This window comes from Symphalangus syndactylus, chromosome 19 (assembly GCF_028878055.3).
Source record: "Symphalangus syndactylus isolate Jambi chromosome 19, NHGRI_mSymSyn1-v2.1_pri, whole genome shotgun sequence".
In the NCBI taxonomy this organism is placed as follows: Eukaryota; Metazoa; Chordata; class Mammalia; order Primates; family Hylobatidae; genus Symphalangus; species Symphalangus syndactylus.
In genome coordinates, this window is record NC_072434.2 from 88,055,773 (window position 1) to 88,081,357 (window position 25,585).

At 36.6% G+C, this 25,585-nt stretch overlaps 1 protein-coding gene across 5 annotated transcripts in view; it reads right to left on the bottom strand.

The window, feature by feature from the left end:
- Positions 1–25,585, bottom strand: part of AKT3 (AKT serine/threonine kinase 3) — a 370,924-nt gene that overhangs the window by 234,556 nt on the left and 110,783 nt on the right. Inside the window, exon 1 of one of the 5 annotated variants that reach the window (XM_055235068.2) lies at positions 6,422–7,202. The exons of the other annotated variants lie outside the window; for them this stretch is intronic. The gene's annotated coding sequence lies outside the window, so the exon portion shown is untranslated. Of the gene's footprint in view, positions 1–6,421; positions 7,203–25,585 lie in introns of those variants that run through there. 5 annotated transcript variants of the gene reach the window in all.

Sequence of the window (25,585 nt, forward strand, 5' to 3'; positions counted from 1 at the left end):
TACTAGCAATTATGAATTTAGATCATAAAACTTTGTATTTCACCTAAAACTTTATGGGAACAGATAGGACAAGACAGGCAATCCCAATGCTTTTGCAGAAAAACTGTCTGGTCATATGCTGTCAGTTCTTCATGATTTCAAAGAATAACCACTTGAAAGAAAATTTTCAAAAATCTAAAGCCTTAATAAAACTAAGATCAATGAGTTTTAAAGTACATGTCACTAAAAGCACAAACTCATTTGCAGTCTATGGACTCTAAGGCAAGAGTCATATGCCAGACATCCCAGGAGAGGAAAAAAGTTATTAGAGACAAAAAGGACTTCAGGGAAACTTAGTTTTTCCTTAGGGAAAGGAGTCCTCAATGGAGTCACATGGCCCTCCAATAAGTAGGCATCAGGTAGTGTATCAAGAACTGATAAAAGATCAGAAAGGAAGAGCCAATGAGTTAGGAGAAACCAAGATAAGGGTTCAAGAATTGAGTTGCTACTTGTGCTGAATGATATTAAGAGATGGAGAAAAAGAAAGAGAAAAACGTTCACGCAGATGTCAATGATTTTTACTAGACTCTTCAGAGGAGTAAGAAATCCAAATAAACTAGAGTTTAGGGCAGAAAATTAACTACAAGGTGAGAATATGAAAGATGCCAGTGTGGACAAACCATGCAATAAATTTTATTAAAAGAGAAGCAGAAATAGAGGCAGTAGTGGAATGGGAAGCAATATGTCAAGAGGGGGCTTTTTAGGATGGAAGATACTATTGCACCTTTATATGCTGGTGTGAATGATAAAGCAGAGAGGGAGAGACTGGTAATACAAGAGAGGGAATGATTTGAGATTTTGAAAAGATTAAAAGGATGGAATTCAAAATACTAGTGAAAATAAGAGCATATGCACTGAGTTTAAAGCATGAGAATATGGCGAGAACATAAATTGGTACAGCCTTTCCAGGAAAAAATCAAGTACCTCATAGATTATAAAGAGACATGAAAGTAACCATATTCTTTTAGCCAGTAATTTCACTCATAAAAATCTACCTTAAAAAAAGATCTGAAATCTATCTTAACTGTCTAATTATCAGGGAGAACTGTTAGGTAAATAATTATAAAATGCTATTAAAAGTCCTTAATGATATGGGAAAATGTTTATAATATTAAGAAAAAAAGCAAGATATAAAATTCCAAATGTTGTATTTTAAAAATATAAAAATATGTGCATAGACAAAAGATTAAGGAGACATAAAATATTAGTAATATCTCTGGACAATAGATTATAGATTATAGTGTTCTTCTTTATGTATATTTTTCATTTTCCCTAATAAGAATGGGTCATTTTGTTACCAGAATAATTTACTTTCATCTTGCCTGTATTTTCCAAGTCTCTCTACTGACACCTTCCTAACAGCTTTAAATATTTGTGTATTTCAGAAATAAAACTGTGATAGTGGCAGGAGACAGACAAATTCCTAGGCAGATTGGGACAGGTCCCCAGTGAAACCCAACCTTTAGGCCACACACAGCATGAAGCCTGAAAACCTGGCTGCCAGTTCTAGGTGGAATCCACAACCTGGAGGGAGAATTTCCTTTGTGCCTTTCAGCCAATCAAATGGTGTTTTTTCCAGGTCTACCCATGGACCACTCAGCACGCACTTCCTCCTGCCCAGGGACCAATCAGTATGGACTTCCTCCATTCTGAGCCCATAAAAACCCCATCTTCAGCTGGACTCAAGGTAAGTCAGGACCACCCTTACGAGCTGCCTGCTTTGGGTCTCCTCTCTGCTGAGCTGTTCTACCACTCAGTAAAACTCCACCTTGCTCACCTTCCAGTTGTCCACATAACCTCATTCTTCCTGGACAAAGGACCAGAATTCAGGACCCACCCAACAGTGGGCATGAAAAGGGCTTCAACGCTTTCCTGGCCAGCTCACCAAACTGTGGGTGGTGACATGCTCCCATTTGCTGGACTGCAGGAGTGAAGAGCAGTGACACTTCTGGGGGCCCAGACATCAGGATTTCCCGAGCCAGAGCTGTAACATTATAGCCTTCCGGCCTTCTGCCTGCATTGGGCAGCTGCCCCACGTGACAGGAAGTGGCAGTGGAGCTGGGCCAGCCTGGGAGCCGCGGGCTGGGGTGAGGTGGTGGGACTGAACAAGCTGAAACATGCTCCCCCTGCTCGCCGAGCCGCGCATGGCGAGAATGAGAGAGCACGCCTCACCCACTCCTTGAGGCTCTGCAGTTGCTGGCGTCCCCAAGTTTTTGGGTGCCAACGCATCCCCCTCTTCCAGACACCAGCACCTGCACCAGAAACTGCGTGTGGTACACCTGGTCCAGCTGCAGCCTGGCAAGGAGCCGGCACCTGTGCCAGCACCCAGAGCTGCCTGCCCCACCACAGCTAGCCGGACCCTGTGTTAGCTCTCTCACACACCCTTCACTGGTCTACGCCTGGCGTGCCCTCGTCAGGCGTGGGGTCTGGGTTGGGCAAACTGAGTGCAGCCTGCCGGGCTGAGTGGGTGGAACGAGCACAGTGGGAGTGAGTGAAACTCAAGCAGGGGCGCCACAGGCCACAGTGGTTCCCGGCTGGCAAAGTGACACCTGAAGGATCCCGTGACATTTCGATTATTTCTGCTCATAGCATAAACTCTTATATGTAAGTATCTACCACAAGACAAAATGAAAGCAAAAAAATATGTAATAGCCTGCTGTAGATATATATTATGTTGTCATAGCAGTTCATGTTTTCTACCATCCATACTTTTAAGATAAATGGCATGCAATATCACCAATAATAAGGCAATAGAGAACAAAGAGTCTACAAGAATTTAGAAAACACTTGCTTTGATATACAACAAGAACTAAGGGGCAAGAAGAGGTAATGAGCAAGCTCTGAGTCACTCTTACTGGATGGTCTCAGTACAGCAACAGTAACTAGGATAAGCCAAGGCATCCTCTAAGCACATAGTGAGGCCAACTTGAAACAAGGAAGTACATAGTTGCAGACTTGGAAGCTAGCCACCGCAGCTATTTAAAAATCAATAGAGAGATTATTTTTTAAACCTTCTTTATCCAAAAAGAGTGTTCTGTGAAGAGAAATGGAAGGCACTAGAAGTGAAGCACTGAAAGATCTCAGTTCATGGAATGACCGCATTTGTAAACTAATAGTTTGTGCCTCTTTATAGAGTCAAAAGTCAGTAAGCTCAAGTCAGTAAGCTCTGGGTTGGAATTCTAGCTCCTGTTTATTAGCTGCGCAGCCATGGACCAATGTACTTCACTAACCCTCAGAATCCTCATTTATAATTTCAGGATTATGATATTGTACTTATAGAGCTTTGAAGAGGATAAAATGAAATAAAATGGGAAAACAGTGAAATGCCTCATATGTAATTACCATGTAACGGTTTTTCCTTTCTTCCTAATTTCATTTACCACCTTCACAATTTGTGTCATATTCACATGCCATCTACATTATTTACTTAATATTATTCTTCATATAGATTTACATATTTTTTTCTAAACAAATTTCGCCTCATCTTAACAACACTACCCACTGAGAGGCTGAATATAAAATGGACAACAGTGAAATCATGTATAACCACAGAACTCTGAGCCACAACCTTTGCAACCACCGCAGGATGGCAAACCACAAGCTCTGCAGCCAAGAGCCCAGAACGCTCAGGACTTGGGCAATGACAACCAAGGACCAAACAGAAAAAGCTCAGATGCTCCCCAGACCAGTCACACAAGATACCCACACCTCCAGCTTTCCCATGCCAACAGCCTTCCAACGACAGCATACCTAAAGCTGCCTCTTTCTTCCATTAAAAGGCTTCTCCACTCCCTTGCTGAGCCTACCAAAGGGAAGAGATGGTGACTGACTGGATGTTTCTCAATCTTTGGAATTACTAAATACAGCAAATGTGTTTTTAAATAATACCCTCAGACTCTAGGTAGTCTAGAAATTTACAACACTGCTTCTTAGTGATGACAGAGTTGTTATGTAACACACTGGTTCATTTAAAAGAACAGGAAAAGAGTTTGTGTACTGATAATAAAAATTTAACTCATGTTGAGAAAAATAAGTTATAATAAATACCAGTGAACAAACAACAAGCACTCTCAAGGACTATATGGTGACACATCTATTGTTAGGTGCATTTGCCAATCAGTATTGTTATGGTTCTACAAAGAATCCAGTGCACCAGACTGTAACTAATTATGTATATTCAAGTGATTAGCAAGCACTTGTTGCCTCTTTCACACCACCCTCCAAACAGCAGCCTTTGAGAGGAGAATAGACTGCAAATTTATTGAGAGAACACTGTTAATCCTTTGGGGAGAATGTAAATGTAAACAGGACTACTCTACATCAAGGTGCTTTGACAACAACAATCATCTGCATAAACACATGCTCAACAACAAACAGGTGTTCTATTTCACAACTAGCACCCATTTGATGCTTTCAAGTAAGCATTATGCACAAACTGTTAGAAGTACTTTGAAACCAGCTGCAATTACTACAATTAGCTGCTTTCCTATACTTTGTTTCCTTTTATCTGTTCAGTACTGTGCTATGCCAATTCATACACTCCAAGTAAAATGACCAGTTCAGGACTTTTACTGGGAAGGTATGAAAAGCACACAAACTAGACTCCATTTAAACTAAGTCAACTGGAACTTTCTGCAAAATATCAAAAATACTAAAGGCAAAATTCAAATACTTCTATTTTAAAATTACATTAATGAGACAAAAGATAGTTCTTTTTCAAAGCTGTTCAAAGTTCTGACTCATAAGAGACCTCAATTATTGTGGTATTAACTGACTAGAAGAGGAAAAGGGGAAATGTTCCAAAAGTCTATCAATTAAAGAATAAATAAAAAGTAGTGCTACATATTCACATGGAATACTATACAGCAGCTAAAAGGCATAACCTACCAATAGCTTTAGCTACAGCTGTAACTACATTGCACATGGACAGAGCACAAAAACAATATTAAGTGAAAAAAGGAAAATTTCAGAATGCCAATAAGTATAAGCCAACAATCATAAACATATGTAGTGATCAAATCAAAATCTATATACAAGTTCTATCTCAGAGACCTTTTGGGTTCAGTTACAGACCTCTACAATAAATATGGCAATAAAGCAAGTTAATATGAAATTCTGGTTTCCCAGCTCATATAAAAGTTATATTTACACTACACTATAGTCTATTAAATGTGCAATAGCACTATGTCTTTTAAAAAGTATGTATCTTAATTAAAAACATTATTGCTAAAAATGCTAATGAAGTGAGCATATGCTGTTGGGAAAAATGACACAGATAGCCTTGCTCAACAGAGTTGCCACAAACCTTCAATTTGTACAAAATGCAATTATGTGCAAAGTGCAATTAAACAAAGCACAATAAACTGAGGTACACCTGTAACCATTAGCCTAATTCTAAAACCAAAATTTTCAAATGTATTAATATAAATCTCAGAAAATCCAAAAGTCAAATATGGCATGAACTCTCAACAGAAAAAAATTAGCAATTCTCTTAAATCCAATCCAATGATAAACACACCGTCAAGTCCATGAGGGCTGTGACTATTTCAGCACTGTGTACTGCTGTATCTCCTGTACCTCACTGGCACTTCCAGTAAGTAAGATTTCATCAATAAAGTATGAAGGAGTGAATGATGTATGAATGTGTAAATGAGTGCACAAATCAAAGTTCGCAAATAAACTGAAACGCTGAAGTATTGTTTAAAAATATACAGTGTGAACTATAAAAAGGAAAAAGAATACCAGATCACATTACTCCATTACAGTCATGCATTGTTTAATGATGGGGATACATTCTGAGAAATGCATCATTAGGCAATTTCCTCACTGAGTGAATGTCATAGAAACACCTAGTTTTTAGGCTACAAACCTGAACAACATGCTACTGTACTGAATACACAGTTCTAACACAATGGTATCTGTGTATCTAGACAAATCTAAACATAGAGAAGGTACAGTAAAAATACAGTACACAGGGTAAAAAAAAAAAGTGGTACACCTCTATAGGGCACTTACCATGAATGGGGCTTGTAGGACTAGAAGTGACTCTGGGTGAATCAGTGGTGAGTGAATATGAAGGTCTAGTATATTACTGTAGATTACTGTGGACTTCATAAACACTGTACACTTAGGCTACAATAACAAAATATTTTTCTTTCTTCAATAATAAATTCACCTTAGCTTACTATAACTTTTTTACTTTATAAACTTTTTAATTTTGTAGCTTTTTGACTCTGGTAATAACAGCTTAAATCACAAATACACTGTACAGCTGTACAAAAGTATTTTTATATCCTTATTCTATAAGCTTTTTTCTATTTAAATTTTTTTTACTTTTTTGTTAAAAACTTAGATATAAACATACATATTAGCCTAGACCTACACAGGGTCAGGATCATCAATATCATTGTCCTCCTCCACATCTCGTCCCAGTGGAGGGCTTTTGGGGGCAATAATGTGCATGGGGCTGTCATCTCCAGTAACAACGCCTTCTTTTGTAATACCTCCTGAAGGAACTGCATGAGACTGTTTTACAGTTAACCTTTAAAAAAGAAAAAAAAGTAAGCAGAGAGAGTACACCCTGAAATGACAACAGTATGATAAATACATAAACCAGTAACATGGTCATTTATTATCAAGTACTATGTACTGTATATAATTGTATGTGCTATACTTTTATACAAAACTGGCAATGCAATAGGTTGGTTTACACCACCATCACCATAAAAACGTAATGCATTGTGCTATGATGTTACGTCACTAGGCAATAAGAATTTTTTAGTTCCATTATAATCTTATGGGATCGCTGTCACATATGCAGTCCATCATTGACTGAAACATCATTCTGCACCACATGATTATTTTTCAAGATGTTTCTAAAAATATCATCTAAGTATATTTGAAATTTTAACAGGCTACTCATACCAAAAGCAATTTGTAACATTACTTTATACCCAGAAAAATATTTCGTTGTGTTTCCTCTCATAACATTTTCCACCATTTTTATTAGAGACTACTGTAGCATACCTAGCAACAAACGTTAGCGTGAGTAGCCAGCTCTTACTATCAGTCATCACCAGTCATTCTCATAGTTGATATGAGTTGTCCAACTATTTCCATCTTTTTATTAGATAGCTGCAAAAGTGGGTGCATGCTCACCACAATCACCTGTGGGAAACAAATGTAAACCCAACTAATGGGTCAAACTGTAGAGGAGAGAAGCCAATGGCAGGTATTTGAGACAGTGCCATGGAAGAATAAATAGAATGGGAGAATGAATTTGAACTTCAAAGTAAGTATTTCAAATATTATTAAAAAGTAAAATTATTCTTCCTTTTGCTAGTGCTAAACACAAAATACATCCTAAATAAATATTAAGTACAGTGGTAAGTAATTTAGGGGGAGATGCATTTAGCTTTGGTTATATTTAGCCTAAACCATCTGCCACATACTTTTTTTAATCTGTAAAAATAAGAAAATGCAAGTGCTAGACAGAAAGCTTGAGATGGGGGTAAAAAGTATATGCTTTGTACTCAAATACATGGATTCAAATCCTGGCTCTGCCACTTATCATCTGTGTAACCTGGATAACATTAATCCCTCTGAAACTCCCATTTCTTTCACTAGAAAACTGGATGATAATAATTTGGCTAACACCTACCTCAGAAAGTTGTTATAAAGCTTAAGTTATTTTATATAAATCAATTAGCATAGTGTCTGGCACATACCATAGTGAGTAATCAATGTTAGAAATTACAATTGCCAATCATTGTCGTAGTGATAAATCAACATTCAGATTCCAAAAACCTGGGGTCAAGAAAAACATAAAAGGCCTTAAATGGCTATACTTGATGCCCAATGTTTTTTTTTTTTTTTTTTTTTTTTTGAGACGGAGTCTCGCTCTGTCGCCCAGGCTGGAGTGCAGTGGCGCAATCTCGGCTCACTGCAAGCTCTGCCTCCCGGGTTCACGCCATTCTCCTGCCTCAGCCTCCTGAGTAGCTGGGACTACAGGCGCCCGCCACCGCGCCCGGCTAATTTTTTGTATTTTTAGTAGAGACGGGGTTTCACCGTGGTCTCGATCTCCTGACCTCGTGATCCGCCCGCCTCGGCCTCCCAAAGTGCTGGGATTACAGGCTTGAGCCACCGCGCCCGGCCTTGATGCCCAATGTTAATGGAATTTACTTGAAAGAAAGGAACTAAAGAAGGCTGAAGGAATCATAGTCCTGGAAGAAAATGAGAAGCAAGAATTAGAAAAAAGAATGGCTCTACCAATTAAGGTTTAAAAGTCAGAAAAATAACAGCTATAGAGGTATTTTGTTCTTAAAGCTATTTCAAAGGCAAACCAAAACAAGAATGAAGTGAATGGTATTATACAGCAATCTTAAAGAAATTAGGAGCCTTGCAAGTACTAAGTTCGAAGATAAAGAAATGGAAGCCTTGTAACAAAATGAGAAAGTCAAGGCATATGCTGATTTGAAACAAAACAGACGTACAAAGACTCTGCTTAAGATTCATCTACTTTAAAACACCTCAAAGTCCATGTAACTCCATCCAGATGTATGCCACCCCTATTTTGCTATTTTCTTTCCACCTTCCCAACAGATAACAGCCATGCAACTGGCATTTCATAGACATAAGTATTTGCTGAATAAATGAACCGTCACACACAAATAACATATGTAAATTATCTGAACACAGAGTAATCTTTCCAGCATCATTTCTCACTAGTCCCTTTCTCACAGAATCCCTCAAACCCTACAAATCTACTTTCACTTCCAGAAAGGTGCAAGACTCCTTTCTGTCACACCTTTGCTGGTCCCTCTTCCCATAACCTGCTTCCATTCACAGTGTACCAGGCAACTCTTATTCTACCTTCGGATCTCAGCTTCACGCTCAAAACTTCTAGAAAGCCTTTCTTGGCTCCATCATACACAAAATGTGAGTTTGGACAAGTCACTTTATTTCTCTGTGCCTCATACTCATCTGCAAAATGGGGATGATAGCACTTTCCTCATAAGGTTGCTGTGAGAATTAAATGAGATTAATTCAGGTAAAACACCTAAAATAGTGCTTGGCATGTAGTAACAGTTCAGTAAGGCATGGGTGTAATTGTTATTCCCTGACTCCTAAATCCAGGTTAGGAGACCCCTCTGTTATTCCTTCTTCTTCTTACTAGTATTATTTCCCTTTCCCTACCACAGCATTTATCAAAGTGTGGGTTCTACAATGTTTTGCTAAGAAAGATGAAAAGTAGAAAGAAAAGAACTAAGGAAGAAGTAGAAAGCAAAAGAAAAAGTGAGCACTCAATACAGGGATGAACAAACAAAAGAAAGTGAAAAGGAGAAAAGGGACAGGGTAGACTTCCTTAAGACATTAGTAAAATAAAGCAATTCTTGTTGTAAGGATTTCAGTAGCTTTCCTCTTGAGCCAAAAATTCTACAATAAATAGGACAACTATGAGAATCCACTGGGAGAAGTCATTGGATGACAAGGATTAGAACAATATTTGGTTATAAATCAGAAGAAATAAAATCAAGAGCAAAAAGGATTTCCCATCTAATCTAGAATAAAAATCACATATAAAATTGATCTAGACTAAAGTAGGATGCACTTGTAAATTATGAAAAGATTCCAAAACACTGAAGTACTGTGGTCTCTTCCTACAAATTAACTGTTCATTTTAAAGTAATATAGGATAGCATTATGACTGAAGATAACTAATATACTCAAATTGCACCAACTACATCCCTGGCCCAGAGAAGTTAAAACAGAAGAAAGCAACAATGACTAGACTCTTCACCAAAAAAGAAATGTTTGTTTTTGCAGGTTAGCTCCACCATTTTTTTCACATTTGCATCCTAATAGTTCTACTTGGTCTCTCCATTATGCAACAGTTCTTTACAATACAGCCAGCTACCCTGACAACTGGGTTCCTTTGCCAGGGTGGCTTTGTCTAAATCCTAAAGCTGTGCTTGGCTTTGCACTGAGCCCAGTGGCTGCCTGTGATCTGAATGCCAATGAAGAGTACAGACCCTGTTGTCTAACAAGCCAGAGACTAAAAGGTCTCTTTGGGGTCAACAAACTGTCTCGACTACTTTCATAAGCTTAAGAGACTGGAAAATGAAGCTAGAAATGCATCTTATTTCTTAGGAGGACAATGGGGGAAAGTATTAAACGTTTAACATTCATCAGATACTGTTAGGGCTTCAACTTTAGGGAGGGGTCTAGTAAACCTTCACATGTAAATAAAGTACTTGTTCTTTTAAGAAGGAATAAGCTTCATCTTAAAATGTAAATAAATTTTATATTATCAAATTTGAAAATGTTTAGAGAATTTATATGCTCAAAAGTATACAAAAACATCTCCAGTCCCACTTCCCACTTAGTACTGGTTGAGGATGAATAGATAATGACATGGAAATAAAGATGGTAAACCATTACATTGTAAAATTTAGTGTTCAGTTACAATCTAAGAAATGCAAAACTATGTAACTCTAAAGAAGCAATTAGGTAGTATATACTAAAAAGCAAACATTAAAAATGCTAAAATCCAATGGTAAAAGAATATTGCTTTAACTACATTATTTTAGTTTGTCAATAAAAAATAACATGCATTGTTTTTGCTTGTTTACATGTCTGAATCCGCCATTCCGCTACCATACATTTTCTTGTATTTTTGTGCTTGGAGGCTCCCTTCTCCTTCTTTATAACGAATTCACCATCTCTCATTTAATCAAATGGCAAATCCCATGTTTTATTTCCTAGATCACTCTCAAATTCACCCACCTTATGCTGTTGCCACAACCCCAGCACAGATCATGGTGATCTCTCATCTAGATTCCTATGACAGCCTCTGAACTGGAATCTGGCCAGAGTAGTCCAATAAGACACATAATGTGACACATACATGTAATTTTAAACTTTCTAAAAGCCATACATAAGAGAGCAAAAAGAGTAAAATTAAATTCAATAATATATTTTACCAAATATATCCAAAATATGATCATTTCAACATATAACCAATAGAAAAAATTGGGGTATTTTACATTCTTGTTTTTTATATCTTGAACTCAAAATCCAGTGTGAATTTTACACCTATAATATAGGTCAATTTGGACTCTAAATTTTCAATAGCTTATGTGAAATGTAGTCCAATCAAAATACTAAAGTTAAAGGAAAACATATTGCTTAAAATTTTAAGTTAAATTTTTAAATCGAAATTTACGAAAATGTAAAACTCACTCCTCATCACACTAGTTACCGTTCAAGTGCTCAACAGCCACTTTGGCCCATGGCTACTTTGTTGAACAGTACAAATGTAGGTCTTCAATTTTTGCCTCTTCTAACCTAGACTGAACATCTTCAAAAATAGAGATCATTCACATCATCTTATGGCTTTAAAGCCCCTCAATCACGTCCCCCTGATCTGACAAAACGCAAGTGCTTACACAGGTTTTGTAACCTAGGCTCCCTCCTCCTTTTCCAGCCTCAGCTATCTCCACTTTCCCCTTACACTCTGTTCCCCAGGTAAACAATGCTTTCTCCAAATCCCGGAACATGCTGAACTTTGTCCCCTTGGCATGTGCTGCTAGTCCCTCAGGTTTCAAATTAGAAATCACTTTTTCTTTTTAGAGCCCTTTCTGTTACACAGCACAAGCTCTTGTGAGGGTAAGAACTGGATCACTGTTGCTCATTATTGTATCCCCAGCATTTATCAAAATGCCTCATATTTTGTAGGCACTCAAAAAATATGAATCAATCCACAGAGTAATCTGAGCTGCCCAAAATAGGCCAAAGGCATGTCCTCATGTCACCACATGTGGCTGGAAGAAAAGGGTCTTCCTGGGAGCTCAATACATGGTTTTACTATCACTAACCAAAAAATGAGAGAAACTATGCCAAAATTAGCACCAAAACACTTAGACTCTCAAGTTTGGAAAATGCAGTACAAAGTAATACTTTGTGTTTTATAGGTTCTTTTGAGTCCAGTGGAAGGGCAGTATACCTGAGTAACAGAGTAAATTCTAGTGTCAAGGGACTTGTGAGAAAAGCGTTTGCCCCACTTCTTACAAAGAGAGCTCATTAGTATTATTTCAGGTTTCTTTCTCTCCCTTTACTCCCTCTAATTCTGGTAAGATGGAGTATTTTATCTGGTGAAAAACTGGTGATGAAAAATCCTTGGTATGCAGGATTCTGCTGGGCCCTTTTTCTTCCTGTTGAAACTAGTAGGCTGCAGAAAATGCAAATGTGCCTTTTTCTTCTATGCCAGACAGAGATCAGCAGACTACAAAAGGCTGATAAAGTTTTATTGGAACACTCATTAGCTTACCTGTTGTCTATGGCTGTTTTCTTGCATTACAATCACAGAGTAGCTACAATTGCAACAAAAACCATAAAGATCCCTGCTCTATGGCACTGTCTTATTTATATTACCTGAAGAGTGCTTGAAAAAGTTGGCCTGGTTCTGCAATTCAATCAGCAGGTCATCTGGCTCTCAAACTCAGACCTCCACTTGGACTTTTATCATTAGTAGGTACGTTATGGCCTCTATCTTTGCTCTTCATTTTGTATCTGGTATTGTACAAAGGCCAGGTAGGAAAGCATGACTTACACCATGACCTCTAGAAACCCTAATCCTTCATCTACATAAAATTTCCAGGCATTTTTATTAAGTTCTACGGTATAAAATTTCAGCGGAGAGGTCTCATCAAATATTTGTTCAAGCTATGAAATACCTGGAAATCTGATTTTTGAAGAAGTGTTAGCCCTACATCTGGGAAATATATATCAGTAATGTTAACTTCATCACATATATAACTGTATGTTCCTTATATCGTCAATAAAGAACACTAGCAGTATAAACTCCAGCCTAGTTCTTCAAAGACTTTTAGTATTTTCATGATAGGACCTTTATTTCATGCAAGCACGTACCTGTATTCTCTGCAGAAATTTTGTTAGTCTTTGTTGATTTTTGTTTCCTTGAGTGTTTCTCTGTTTCTCTCTCAAAACAAATCCACATTACCCAAAAAGTGACACTAAATCACCCATTTCCAGTAACACTAATAAATAATTATTCCAATACTTTATTAAGAAGCATTCACCTTTTTCTCACGCCAATGTTTTTAAAAATAAAACTTTTTTATAGTGACAATTCTATCACACATATTTGTAAAAATATACATGTAAGAATATTAATCTTGGCAATAACTATAAGGAGTTAAAGAGAGGGAATCAAGATTTCCCTTGTAAGTTTATAAGACATAGTCCAACAATAATCTTATATAAGCTATTTTAATTAAGTCAATGAGAGTGTTGCGTATTTTCATAACATACTTTTTATTCATTTCAATTTCTTAACCAGTTTTGTTCCACTTAAGATTATTTCCTTGCGCTAAACATCTCACATTTCCAAATTTCCTACAATAAAAAGCTGCTTAAGTAATTTAATAGAACAAGACTAGCAGACATGATAAAATATAAAATACTTCCTACCTTAGAACAAACTCAGGCTTACTTTTGGTTGCTGGGAAATCTAAAATGAAACCAAGTATAAGAAACAGCTTTTCCAAAAAATTACTTTTGTGCAAAGAATTAGAAATTAAAGATGAAAAGGACTTTATTTTTCTCAATATTTTTATTCTGATTAGACTATGAGTAATCTGTGTATTAACAGTATTCAAAAAAATACCTGTAAACTACAGTATTTTTCCATAACCCTCAGTTTGTGATAGGCCATTCTGAACCCATGAGTTTCTCATCCACAGACTCAAACAACTACAGATAGAAAATTAAAAAACAGTAAAAAATAACAATAGAACAATATATGCAAATGTTATGCCATTGTATATAAGGGACTTGGGCATCCTTGGAATTTGGTATCCGCAAGGGACCTAGAACCAATCCCCTGTGGATACCAAGGGGGCACTACATCTGTGTCATATGCCTCTCTGATAGTTACCACCTTCCTAAATTGAAATTTTTTTTAAAAAAGCAAAACAAGTTAAAATAATTTTAATGTTATAAAAATAATCGGATTGAATTAGCCGGGCGTGGTGGTGGGCGCCTGTAGTCCCAGCTACTCGGAGAGGCTGAGGCAGGAGAATGGCGTGAACCCGGGACGCGGAGCTTGCAGTGAGCCGAGATCACGCCACTGCACTCCAGCCTGGGCGACAGGGCGAGACTCCGTCTCAAAAAATAATAATAATAATAATAATAATAATAATAATAATCGGATTGTATGTAAATAATAAATATACTCAGGTCAGGCATGGTGGCTCACACCTGTAATCCCAGCACTTCGGGAAGCTGAGGCAGGCAGATCACCTAAGGTCAGGAGTTCAAGACCAGCCTGGCCAATATGGCGAAACCCCGTCTCTACTAAAAATACAAAAATTAGCCGGGCATGGTGCTGGGTGTCTGTAATTCCAGCTACTTGGGAGGCTGAGGCAGGATAATCGCTTGAACCCAGGAGGTGGAGGTTGCAGTGAGTCAAGATGGCACCACTGCACTCCAGCCTGGGTGACAGAGCAAGACTCCATCTCAAATAAATAAATAAATAAATAAATAAAACTCTGATAATCAGAAACCTTAAACATTTCTTTTTGTGAAAGTTTTCTTCTCATTTGGTAGAATGATAAAACAAACGTTTGTCCTTTTTCATTTTCCCATCATAAACCGATTTCTCCTCATAAGCATATTCTCCAAACCCTAGTCTTTTTTAAAAGCAGCACTCTACTCACAAAAAATTATGGGCATAAAAATATTTCAGGGGCTCCAGGGTATCTTTTTTTTTCAATGTATAGACCATTTACTAAAATGAAACTCTATTAGGTAACTTAACATTGACTGCAACAACAAACACTAGCTTAATACATAAGCTTTAGAACATGTACATGTTCACCACTGCAACAGAAGAGGTCAGAAGGAGGTAGCCCTTAACTGACTCAGGCCAAAGTGACACATACTATTTTTACTCCCAATCCACTGGCCAGAAATTAGTCACATAGATCCAAAGGAAGTGCACAGAAGGCTCGAACATGTAGGAGCACATAGAAAAGTTGGTCTCCATCTCAAAAACAGCTCTAAAATACTGCTCAAGAATCTTCCAAACTGTGTGTTCAATGATAAGGTTGTAATTGGCCAGTAAACCTAAAATTAGGGAGATCAACTTTTAATTATACCCTCTACAATGCCTAATAATTTTACCCTGGAAGGAAAAACTTTGTATATAAGGGACTTGACCATCCCAGCAAAGAAATTCCCTGGAGAAGACTTCCCTGGAAGGAAAAACTACTGTTTGTTTAAACTACTTCATTTTTTCTAGTCTTGTTTTCAAAAATACTATCAATAAATAGTCTTAGTAACACTTAGAAGGTAGCATTTGAAATCAATTCCATGGTTTGAAATACATAGTTTTATTAAGGAAAAAAATATTTTCAAAGAATTTCACAACTTATCAAATACAGAGATAGACCGAATTATGCCAAATGTTTTAGAAAATAACTAATTTACAACATCCCTTCTTAACATAGGAAAGTTTAATATTTTAAAATGCAAGTGTCATAAAATTTTTTTAGTACTCCAAATGAATAGTAAATATATGAAAAAGAGTTCCACTTCATTAGTTATCAGGGGAATACAAATTAAAACCACATTACTGGCCAGGGTTGATGCTACACCTGTCATGCCTGTAATCCCAGCACTTTGGAAGGATTGCTTACACCCAGGAGTTTAAGACCAGCCTCAGCAACCACAGGGAGAGGCGCATCTCTACCAAAAATATCACCAAGTGTTGGTGAAGATATAGAACAAATGAAACTTACAAACTGCTGCTGGAATATAAAGAATAAACACTTAAGGAAATTATCTAGCAGCATCTACAAAAGTTGAACATATGCACGTTCTATGATCCAGCAGTCCCACTTCTAGGTACATAGCCAACAGAAATGTGTATGTATGCACACCCAAAGACATACAGCCAAAATGTAAAAACAAAACAAATCCAAAAATAGAACAGATAAACTGGGGTCTAGTCATGTAGTGGAAATATAATACAGCAATGGGCCTGAATGAACTGTTAGTACAAACAACAACATCAATAAATCTCAGAAATAAAATTTTGAAAAAGCCGCCATATGATTTCACACTCAAAAGCAGGCAAAACTAATATATGCTATAGAAGTCATCCTGTTTGCTTGGTGGGACATAGTGACTGGAAGCGTAAAGGAAGGGAAGGCTTATAAGGTAGTGGTAATGTTCTGTTTTTTAAATATAGGTGTTAACATGGTGTGCTTACTTCATGAATATTTACAAAGCCGTATTCTTATGATTCTTTCACTCTTATGTATCTCATACTTTAAGAAAAGTTTACCTTAAAAAATTATTATACATAACAGAAATAGACTCTCTTGATTGATCACATTTTACACCACCAGCTATTAGTTCCAGTATCCTTTACTATGTTCAGTAGTAATTTCTGAAATGGCTATTCTCATCACCACGAGGGGCTCTCATTTGTGATCACTGTATTCATGAGTCCTCGGCTCATTAAAAAACAAAAATTGTTTTAATTTCTCAAAAAGATTTCTTTTACAAGTAATGGGGGAGACTTTAAATTTGCCTGTTATGATCTCACTGAAGCTCTCAGTTCTAAAATAAAAGAAGGCTGGGGGCAGTGGCTCAGGCCTGTAATCCTAGCAGGATTTTTTTTTGGGGGGGAGGCTGAGCCAAGAGGATCACTTGAGCCCAGGAGTTCAAGACCAGCCTGGGCAATATGGTGACTCCGTCCTCTATGAAAAATTTAAAAATTAGCCAGGCATGGTGGTGTGCACCTGTACAGTCCCAGCTACTCAGGAGGCTGTGGTGGAAGGGTTACTTGAGCTCAGGAGGTTGAGGCTGCAGTGAGCTATGATCATGCCACTGCACTCCAGCCTGGGCAACAGAGGGAGATCCTGTCTCAAAAATAAAAGTATTGGGCATATCAATTTTTAAGAAAATGAGATATGACGTAAAAATTATTTATTTTAAAATGATCATAGCATACTAAAACTTGTACAGATTTAGAGATGATTTTGGTCAATGCTTCTTATTTTACAAAAACAGGAAAAGTGATTTGCCCAGGGTTACAAAAGTATGTGGTAATAGATGATATTAGTCAGTACTCAGCTCTCTGGAATGAGAATTTGTCCCTATTCCCTTTAAACCAAGCTTGTTCAACCTGTGACCCTCAGGCCACATGCAGCCCAGAACAGCTTTGAATGCGCCTCAACACAATTCACGAACTTAAAACATTATGGGATTTATTTTGATTTTTTTTTTTAGCTCATCGTGTGGCCCAAGACAATTCTTCCTCCAATGTGTCCCAGGGAAGTCAAAAGACTGGACGCCCCTGATAAACCATTCTGCTGCTCATTTTATCACTGGCACTAGGAATGGAGGTTTTATTATGCAAAGGAATTTCCGATACATGCCTTTGAAGTTGGATTTAATTAATTCAAGACACATAATTATATAAAGTGAGCATCTGCAGTACCCGTAGTATTCATCCTGAAAATAGTTTCCAAAACTCAATGCATTCAGAACTTCAAAAAAATTAATGTAGCTGCGTTAACTCTAAAATACAGCTTTAACGCAGGTATCAAAAACTTCAAAAAAACAAATTCCCTATGTGGAATCAAAAAGATCGTTCAGGTTCATTCGATGATTTTTTACTTTGCTTTGTTCCTGTTTCCATTTAGCCCTATTTCAATGCTTATTTTACTAAACTCACACATAGGGAGTACTTTATTTTCTAACATGTTTGTCTCCGTATATTTTTTCAATAATTTAACGTCCATTTCTAACTTGCCTATCAGTCCCATGTCTTTTTAGATCTTTCCCAATTATGATTGTTATTTTCATAATATCTAAATCATATCATATGTAATTTTTCTATTAAAATGTATTGTCTTTACATTTCAGTGAGCTAAACATGCTTTATCTTGAGTGATAAATGTTTTTTCCCCTAAATAATACCAACATAAGCCTATACTTGATACAGCCAGTTAAAGTTAGAACAAAAACTTTAGAGAAAATTTCTGGTCAATTAGTGTGTCACTGAGTTGATAAATCATTTAATTACCACTTGCTTGGGTTATTTGTACCCTCATTTTATCAGTAAAAAATATAGTATGACATAAGAAACTTCCAAGTTTGAACTAAGTCACAGCCAGGACCTCTGATTTCTAATTTCCCTGAAACTAACATACTCTACAGAAAAGATGAGGGGTCTCATAACCTCTGCATATTCAAGGCTTTGATATTCAATTGTTTGTTTTTAAAGGAATTAGTTTATTAGAGACAGTAAAGCATGAGAGAGACAGAGAGAGAATGAATCTTTCCCTTGATAATCTCCACTAAACTTTATAAATATGCTTAGAATGGAAATGAAAGAGAAGAAACAGAGGATGAAGGAGGCATCAGAAATTTTCAGCCCTGTGTTTTACCTCTGGAGAATTCTTATTGTCATGAAGAACATGAACATGGGGGGTGGGGGGCAGTACAGGAAAGGAACAACTGCAAGCTGCCACGCTGAGTTTAACAACAATCATCAAAAGGGGCTTTGGGAGCTCACCAGCTGCAAAGTTTTTGTATTAGGCTGTGATTCCATTGGGAGGATGGGAGCCCCTAAATAATGATGTCAAAAGGGTTTTTACATGCCCAGGAAGCTATTTCAAGCAAACAAAAATCTACATTTATTCCTAATGGAGGTTAAGGCCTTTGGGGATTAGAGATAGAGAGTGTAGATGGCTATTATCTAAATAAACTTATTGTTCCTAGCACAACAAAGGAATATATTCCTGAAAAGAAATACAGGATATTATTTTCACCGTAAAACTGCAAAGAAATGAACACTTTTTCCAAGAACAAACAAAAACGTCAGAAGTTTCATTTTGAAAGTTATATGGCAAAGTCAATTTGAGAATTAGAAGGGAATTAGAGGATAATTTCAAGAGGAATTTCATTAACGCAGATTTTTGCATCATCTTTTCATGCTTTTTTTTTTATTATAGAGTGTAATTCTTAATGACTGCTTCAACAAAATTTGGGGAAAGCAAAATTACATTGCCATTGCTGCTAAGTTTTAACTGACCTTCTCTCTTGTACTTGTATTCTACCCAGTACAGCCCAGCAAATGCAGCATGTTCACGTTCACTTGTCCAAAGCAAAATGACTTCTTTCCCAAGAGACAGTGAAGAGATTAAAGGGAGATATCTTCAATGAACAGACCAAAATGTTACCTAACAACATGCTTAGTAAATAGGTACCTTTCCAAATGAAACTCTTAGTATTACATTGGGAGTTACCATAGAAAACCGCATTAAACTTATTGTAAACTGACTTTATCCATAAACACAAAAAAAATCAAAATGGATAAATGTAAGACAGTTCACTTAAGACATAATATAGGTTTCTTGCAAACATGTAAAAATTACTTAAGACCATAATGAATAACAAGGATCGGTAAGAGTCAGTAATGAAATGATGTCTGAAGCAAGCACTGGAATATACCTAGGCATAGCACATGCAAAAAATGTGATGCTATGCTTTTTCGACCATAATGACCTGCAAATTGTTTTATACTAAGGCCCAACGGTTCTAGCAATGCTGTATAATCTCACATCTTTCCCCTGTCAAATGAAGAAAAAATTAAAAGAAGATACACAAACATAAATATATCTTTTAAAACATATAGTATGCCTGGGTATTGTTTATATGTTTCTGGGGAAATCAACACGGTTTGTTGGTGTGTCTGGTTTTTCGCGTTTTGTTTAATATTTATATTGCATAGCTATCCAAAATTGTTCAGAGTTCTGAAAGAACCAAGTTGTAAAAAATTGTGGATAGGCAGGAATTCTGACAAGCTTTCTAAACATGACCCTTTATTTCAACATGAAGATAAAGAGGCAAAGCTATACTGATTGAATAGAAAACAAGAATGGGACTTAAAAAAAAAACAAGAGTTGGATAGATAGTGTTCTTCCTTCTAGTTGATAGGAAGGCCACACAGAGTAAAACTATACTCACAACTTTGGTGTTCACATGCACAATCTTCACCACTTAGAAGCAGCTTTATTAGTGCTTATAAAAATTCATTTGTCCCTATAAAACCAGAACCAATTCAGCAGATAAATAAAACAATATAAAGAAAATAACTTCACAAACTTTAATGTAGAATTTCAGAAAATGTTAAAGTTCACTGAGAAATACTATTTAGTGTGATTAAGATAATAAAAATAAATCAATAATGCAAAGATGGCATTAATCACTTGATGTTTTCAAATTTGAGGGTTTTTGTTCTAATGAGAATACTCTCTCAAAAGTAGTTTAGTTATATGAATAAGATTTCTGGATAATAATTGATTTGCATAGGCTATTAAAAATTGCCTGTTTATACAGGTCTGACTTTCAAAGCCCCAATCTTGAGTACGTGTCAAGGTTAGCCTTACCATACGAATCAGAGTGACATCTAGTGGCAACTCCACTGAAGTACTACTTGGTACTTCATCTGTTGTAAATACAAATGAACAGTACCTAGCATATGGCAGGCCCTCACATACTGTTGCATGAATACCTTAATATTTTAAGCTAATATTATAATTTCCTCAGTTCTACTGAACTTCCTCCTTCGTTTTCCTTACCACTTCTACTCCTTCATTCTCTCCCTATTTTCTCAGTTGAAAAGTTCCCTTCTACTTGTCTTTCTATGGAGTCCTTGATCATTCTATATTTTTCTAATCCACTTTTTCTTTCATCATACACATCTTATCAGTCTCCATCCTAGGCATATGATATAATCTATTTTACGTGGAACTCTTCTGAGTACTGCTATACGAAATCATGAAACTAAACCAAATAAATCTATCATAATTCATGCAAACCTGGGAAATTATTTCATTCATCTCTAGTTGACTTGATCATGACTGTTTTCTAAAGGAATCATGCCACATCTTCTTCACCCCTCTTCAAACCCCTCTCCTCCAACCCCATCTTTCTCATTTTATAATCTCCTTACTTCCTAGAAAGCAGGGAAACCATTAAATATGAGTAACTTCAACTTCCCAGCTCTCTACTTGAAATATTCAGAATACCCCCCTTACTTACACCAAAGGAAATCATATACATTCTACTTTTCAAGAACTAACCCCTCTTTCTTGTATCCCATCTTTATTGTCATCTAAGATTTGATTATGTCAAATGATGAATCTCTCTATTGGATCTTTCTGAATTTCCCTCTGTATTTTGACTCCATTCCTTCAACCTATGAACATGCTCAAAACACCCCATCCAAAAATCATCTTTCTTTGGCTTGCTGTAATCTATTTTCTTTCCTTTTATCAAAAAACAACTCAGAAGAAAAATCTATGATTACTGTCTCCATTTCTTCAATATCCATTCATTCTTCAACTCCTGCCAATTTGCTATTTACCATCACTACTACTGATCTCCACAAAGTCACCAATGAGGTTATCAGTGGCCTCTTTACAGGCCTTGTTGTCCTTGAATCCTGAAATAATGCTGTAATAATTGCTCTTGCTTGGCATCTAAAGTGCAGTGATCTTTTTATTCTCTTCCAATCTCCCTCATAACTCCTTCTCTGCTTTCTTCTCCTTCTCATACAGGCTAAATGCAATATGGCCTCATACATACTTGAGCAAATAAATAAAGAGGCGAAGACTTGCTTTTATAAAGAAAGTGCTTCAGTTTCTAAATAGAAATTGATTTGCCTATGAATTTAGCTCAAAATTATGTACTGCTTACTACCCTCCTTTCCTTCAAAGTAACGCTTTAACCCTACTTCGTTAAATTTGCCCTAATTATTTCCAATCATAATTCACTGTCCCTAATAAACCAAATTTTATCTTGCATTAACATACATTTTGTATCATCTTTAGATGTGTCCTAAGGTTTTAAAAACTCTCTATTATGTTAACTTGCAACTACTGTATGCCTCCCTCTCCCACCTTCTCTCCCCTCTCACATGCATGCACGTACACACGCACACACACGTACACACGCACACACACACACACGGTATTTTACAAGGACAGCAAGCTCAATGCCCTTGTCCTCCACTTCTGGGTATTTCTTCAAAATGTTTTAAATCTGAATATACTACTCTTTACCGGTAAGTTATTAGTAAATGCTTGTTGATTAAGGCTAATCTTTTTTTTTCTTCTTTTTTTTTTTTTTTTTTTGAGACAGAGTCTCGCTCTGTCGCCCAGGCTGGAGTGTAGTGGCGCAATCTCAGCTCACTGCAACCTCTGCCTCCCGGGTTCAAGCAATTCTCCTGCCTCAGCTTCTCGAGTAGCTGGGACTACAGACGCCCGCCATCACACCTGGCTAATTTTGGTATTTTTAGTAGAGACGGAGTTTCACTATGTTGGCCAGGCTGACCTCAAACTCCTGACCTCAGGTGATCCGCCCGCCTCGGCCTCCCAAAGTGCTGGGATTACAGGTATGAGCCACCACACCTAGCCAATTAAGGCTAATACTTCAATAACTGTTCATTAAAAAGAAATGATAATGTTTTTTAAAAGAAAAACACTGATGTTTTAGCTGTTGGTACTGATACTATTAGTCTATAAACACTATAAACACACAGAAAGTGAGATAATGCTTTGGAAAAAGATTAATTTTCTAATTCTGAGCTAACTGGCCCAATTTTACTTGTGAAAACTGCTCTATAATTTGTCACAACTCTAATTTACACCAAACTCAACATAATTTTCTTAAATGCTTCTCAAAAAAAAAAGACTCTGAAAGAGAAGGACTTCTGGAAAATTAGCAGCACAGAATCATGAAGAACAATATTTGAAGCATCTATACAATTTTTATAAAACATTTGCCACAAGGCAAGTTTTGGTGCGTGCAGAAATCCATTTGTAGACCAGCTGTGACAGACTCTTTAAAGCATATCCAAGTCAATGATAAATGAAGCGGACATTCATGCCAAACGCTTGGATTTAGATTTACGTATCAAGAAAGCTTTAATAAGTAATCCTACAAGGAATACAGTTGTATCTACATTTTGTGTAAATAATAGTTGCTCATTTCTTTTTAGGGGAGGGAGGAATGCTATATTCATCTTTTAAAATAAATTATTCATTTTTGTTTTGTTATTTTCTTTTTCTCCTTAGTCTAGTGAAGAGAGAGTCAGACAGGATATTCTGCTATGAGGCCCTGGCAAATCTAGTCCATTGTTGCTGGGGAGAGGGGTACTTTGATCTGGAAGATACATAGGGACTCAGATTTAGAAATGCAGCCTGGAAAAAGCATTCAATTGCTGAATGGACCTTTGTCTACAGGAATAGTTCCTGAGACATGCATGGAAGAGCTGAAACAGGACCCAGCCCACAGGGGAACAGAGCTTGCAGGGAAGGTGGAGAACGGGACAGAAAAGTAGGCTGTAGCTATTCCAGGTGAGTTCTTCAGTATCAAGAGAGTTTAGGGAGGTTGGATTATCCTCCAGGAACTTCAGCACTGGAGCCTACTATCTAGGACCATTTTAATTAGCTAATCTGCTATTCACATTTATACCCCACTCAACCAAAACTCTACTAGCTTCAAGGAAAGGTGGAGGACACTACAGAATTGGTACTCTGATTGGCTAGCCAATCACAGCCAGCTGTTGAGCTGGGTTAATGCTGTATCCAGGGTCCAAACAGTGCAGGTTGGGCGACCTCTGTTTTATTATTTAAGATAACTAAAAGTTTCTTTGCTTTTGATACAAAACCAAAAATCATTAAATGAGAGAACGTTTTTAACTAAGAAAAAAATTTTTATACTGAAAAGTACAAAAAATATACTTGTCCCAAATCAGGCATATATGCATCTGAAAGGTGTGTCTATTAAAGTGATATGACATAACAATTTTAAATAGTCCTGAAATGTTGAATTAATTATAGTAACCATGAGCAGTGCTTTCCGAACAGCTTTGATTCTGAAATGAACATTCTTTGTATTTGATGACACTAATTCAGCCTTTTTGTGGTCGATGCTATAAATGTTACGGAAATTATGTACTGCCCATGTTCATTACCTAAATTTCACATAATAATAGGTTTGTTAAATTAATTTTTCCCTAAAATAGATAAAACAATTACTCCTTATTAAGCATTAATCACTTGCCAAATTTAATTTTCTAAAACAACCTCATTTCAATTACACACAAGTCTTAGATTTGGTATTTTCAACTTTTCATTTTATTTTTTCAAATTCAAATAGACTTTAGATTTTAAAATAACAGAAACACTTTCAGGTAGTCCCTTGGTTTATAAGTGGTGTGAAATTCACTGTAGCTTCTGGGAACTCTGAATGCTTTGCTCCAGAGAACAATTATATAAACAGTTAACTCTGAGGATGCTGTCATAAAGGCCTATTAACAGTACTAGTTAGTTTAACAGTACTAGTTAATACTATCAAATCAGCTCTAACTCTAGGCTCTTGGGATGAAAGCGTGGGGGAAAGGACATTAAAGTTTTCATCCTTTTTCCCAGGCACAGACTTCGTCCTAAGCAGACATTTGAAGTGGGCAAATGGAACTTTGGCATAATTCCTACCCCCTTTCTCAATACATATTCTTTTCCTACATCCTTTTATTGTTTCTACCAGTTGCAAGGTCTTCATGCTTCCTCCATCATGTTATGCCATTTTGATTTGCCTTAAGTCCTCCAAATATCCCATATTTCAAAATTTAAGCCCTACATCACCATCCGATTTCACAGGCAACACAAAGAATGTGAACTGCTTCTAAGGAGTAAGTGAATGAACACGCCTAAACCTTTTTAAAAGTAAGTACCATGACTATGAACTTAAATAAATGTATAATCTATGGGGTCTTAAGCAATGTAAAAAAATTAAAGTAAAAGCAACATTTTAAAAAGAAAGCTAGGGAATATAAAGCAAGATATTTGGATGCAGAAAGTTCCTACGTAAGCAAATTAGCACTAACCTAAAAAGTGTACACTTTTTCACTTTCCTACAGTTTCTTCCCCTTTTCCCCCTAAACATAGTTTCTCAAAATCTAGTATCTTCAAAATTGACCCTAAAAATTGAAAGAGAAACAAGCCAACAATGTCCACTTAGATATATATATATATATATACAAATGATCCTAGGAAATGTTTTCAATAAAAAACTTCTAGAATTTGGTTTAAGAAAGAAATGTTCTTTCAGTATGTACATCTGACAGTTGTATAATACTGTTCTTTTTACCTCGATGCTGATCAAGGTTGGTAGAGAAATGAATGTTTCTTCTAGGAGTTGTAACCATTTCATCATAATATACTCATCATCAAGACTCTCCAGTTGTTCTCTATTGTCTGCTATGTCAAACACAACTCTTGAACAGGTTAGGGGCTTAGGTAGTAAAGTGTAAAATAACTGAATAGGATCGTTGAGATATTTTATGGCAAACCTCCAGAACTAAATTGAAGAGCTAGAATCCCATCTTTTCCCATGAAGCCTTCTATAAAGCAAAGATGGAGAAGTAACAATGAACCCTCTC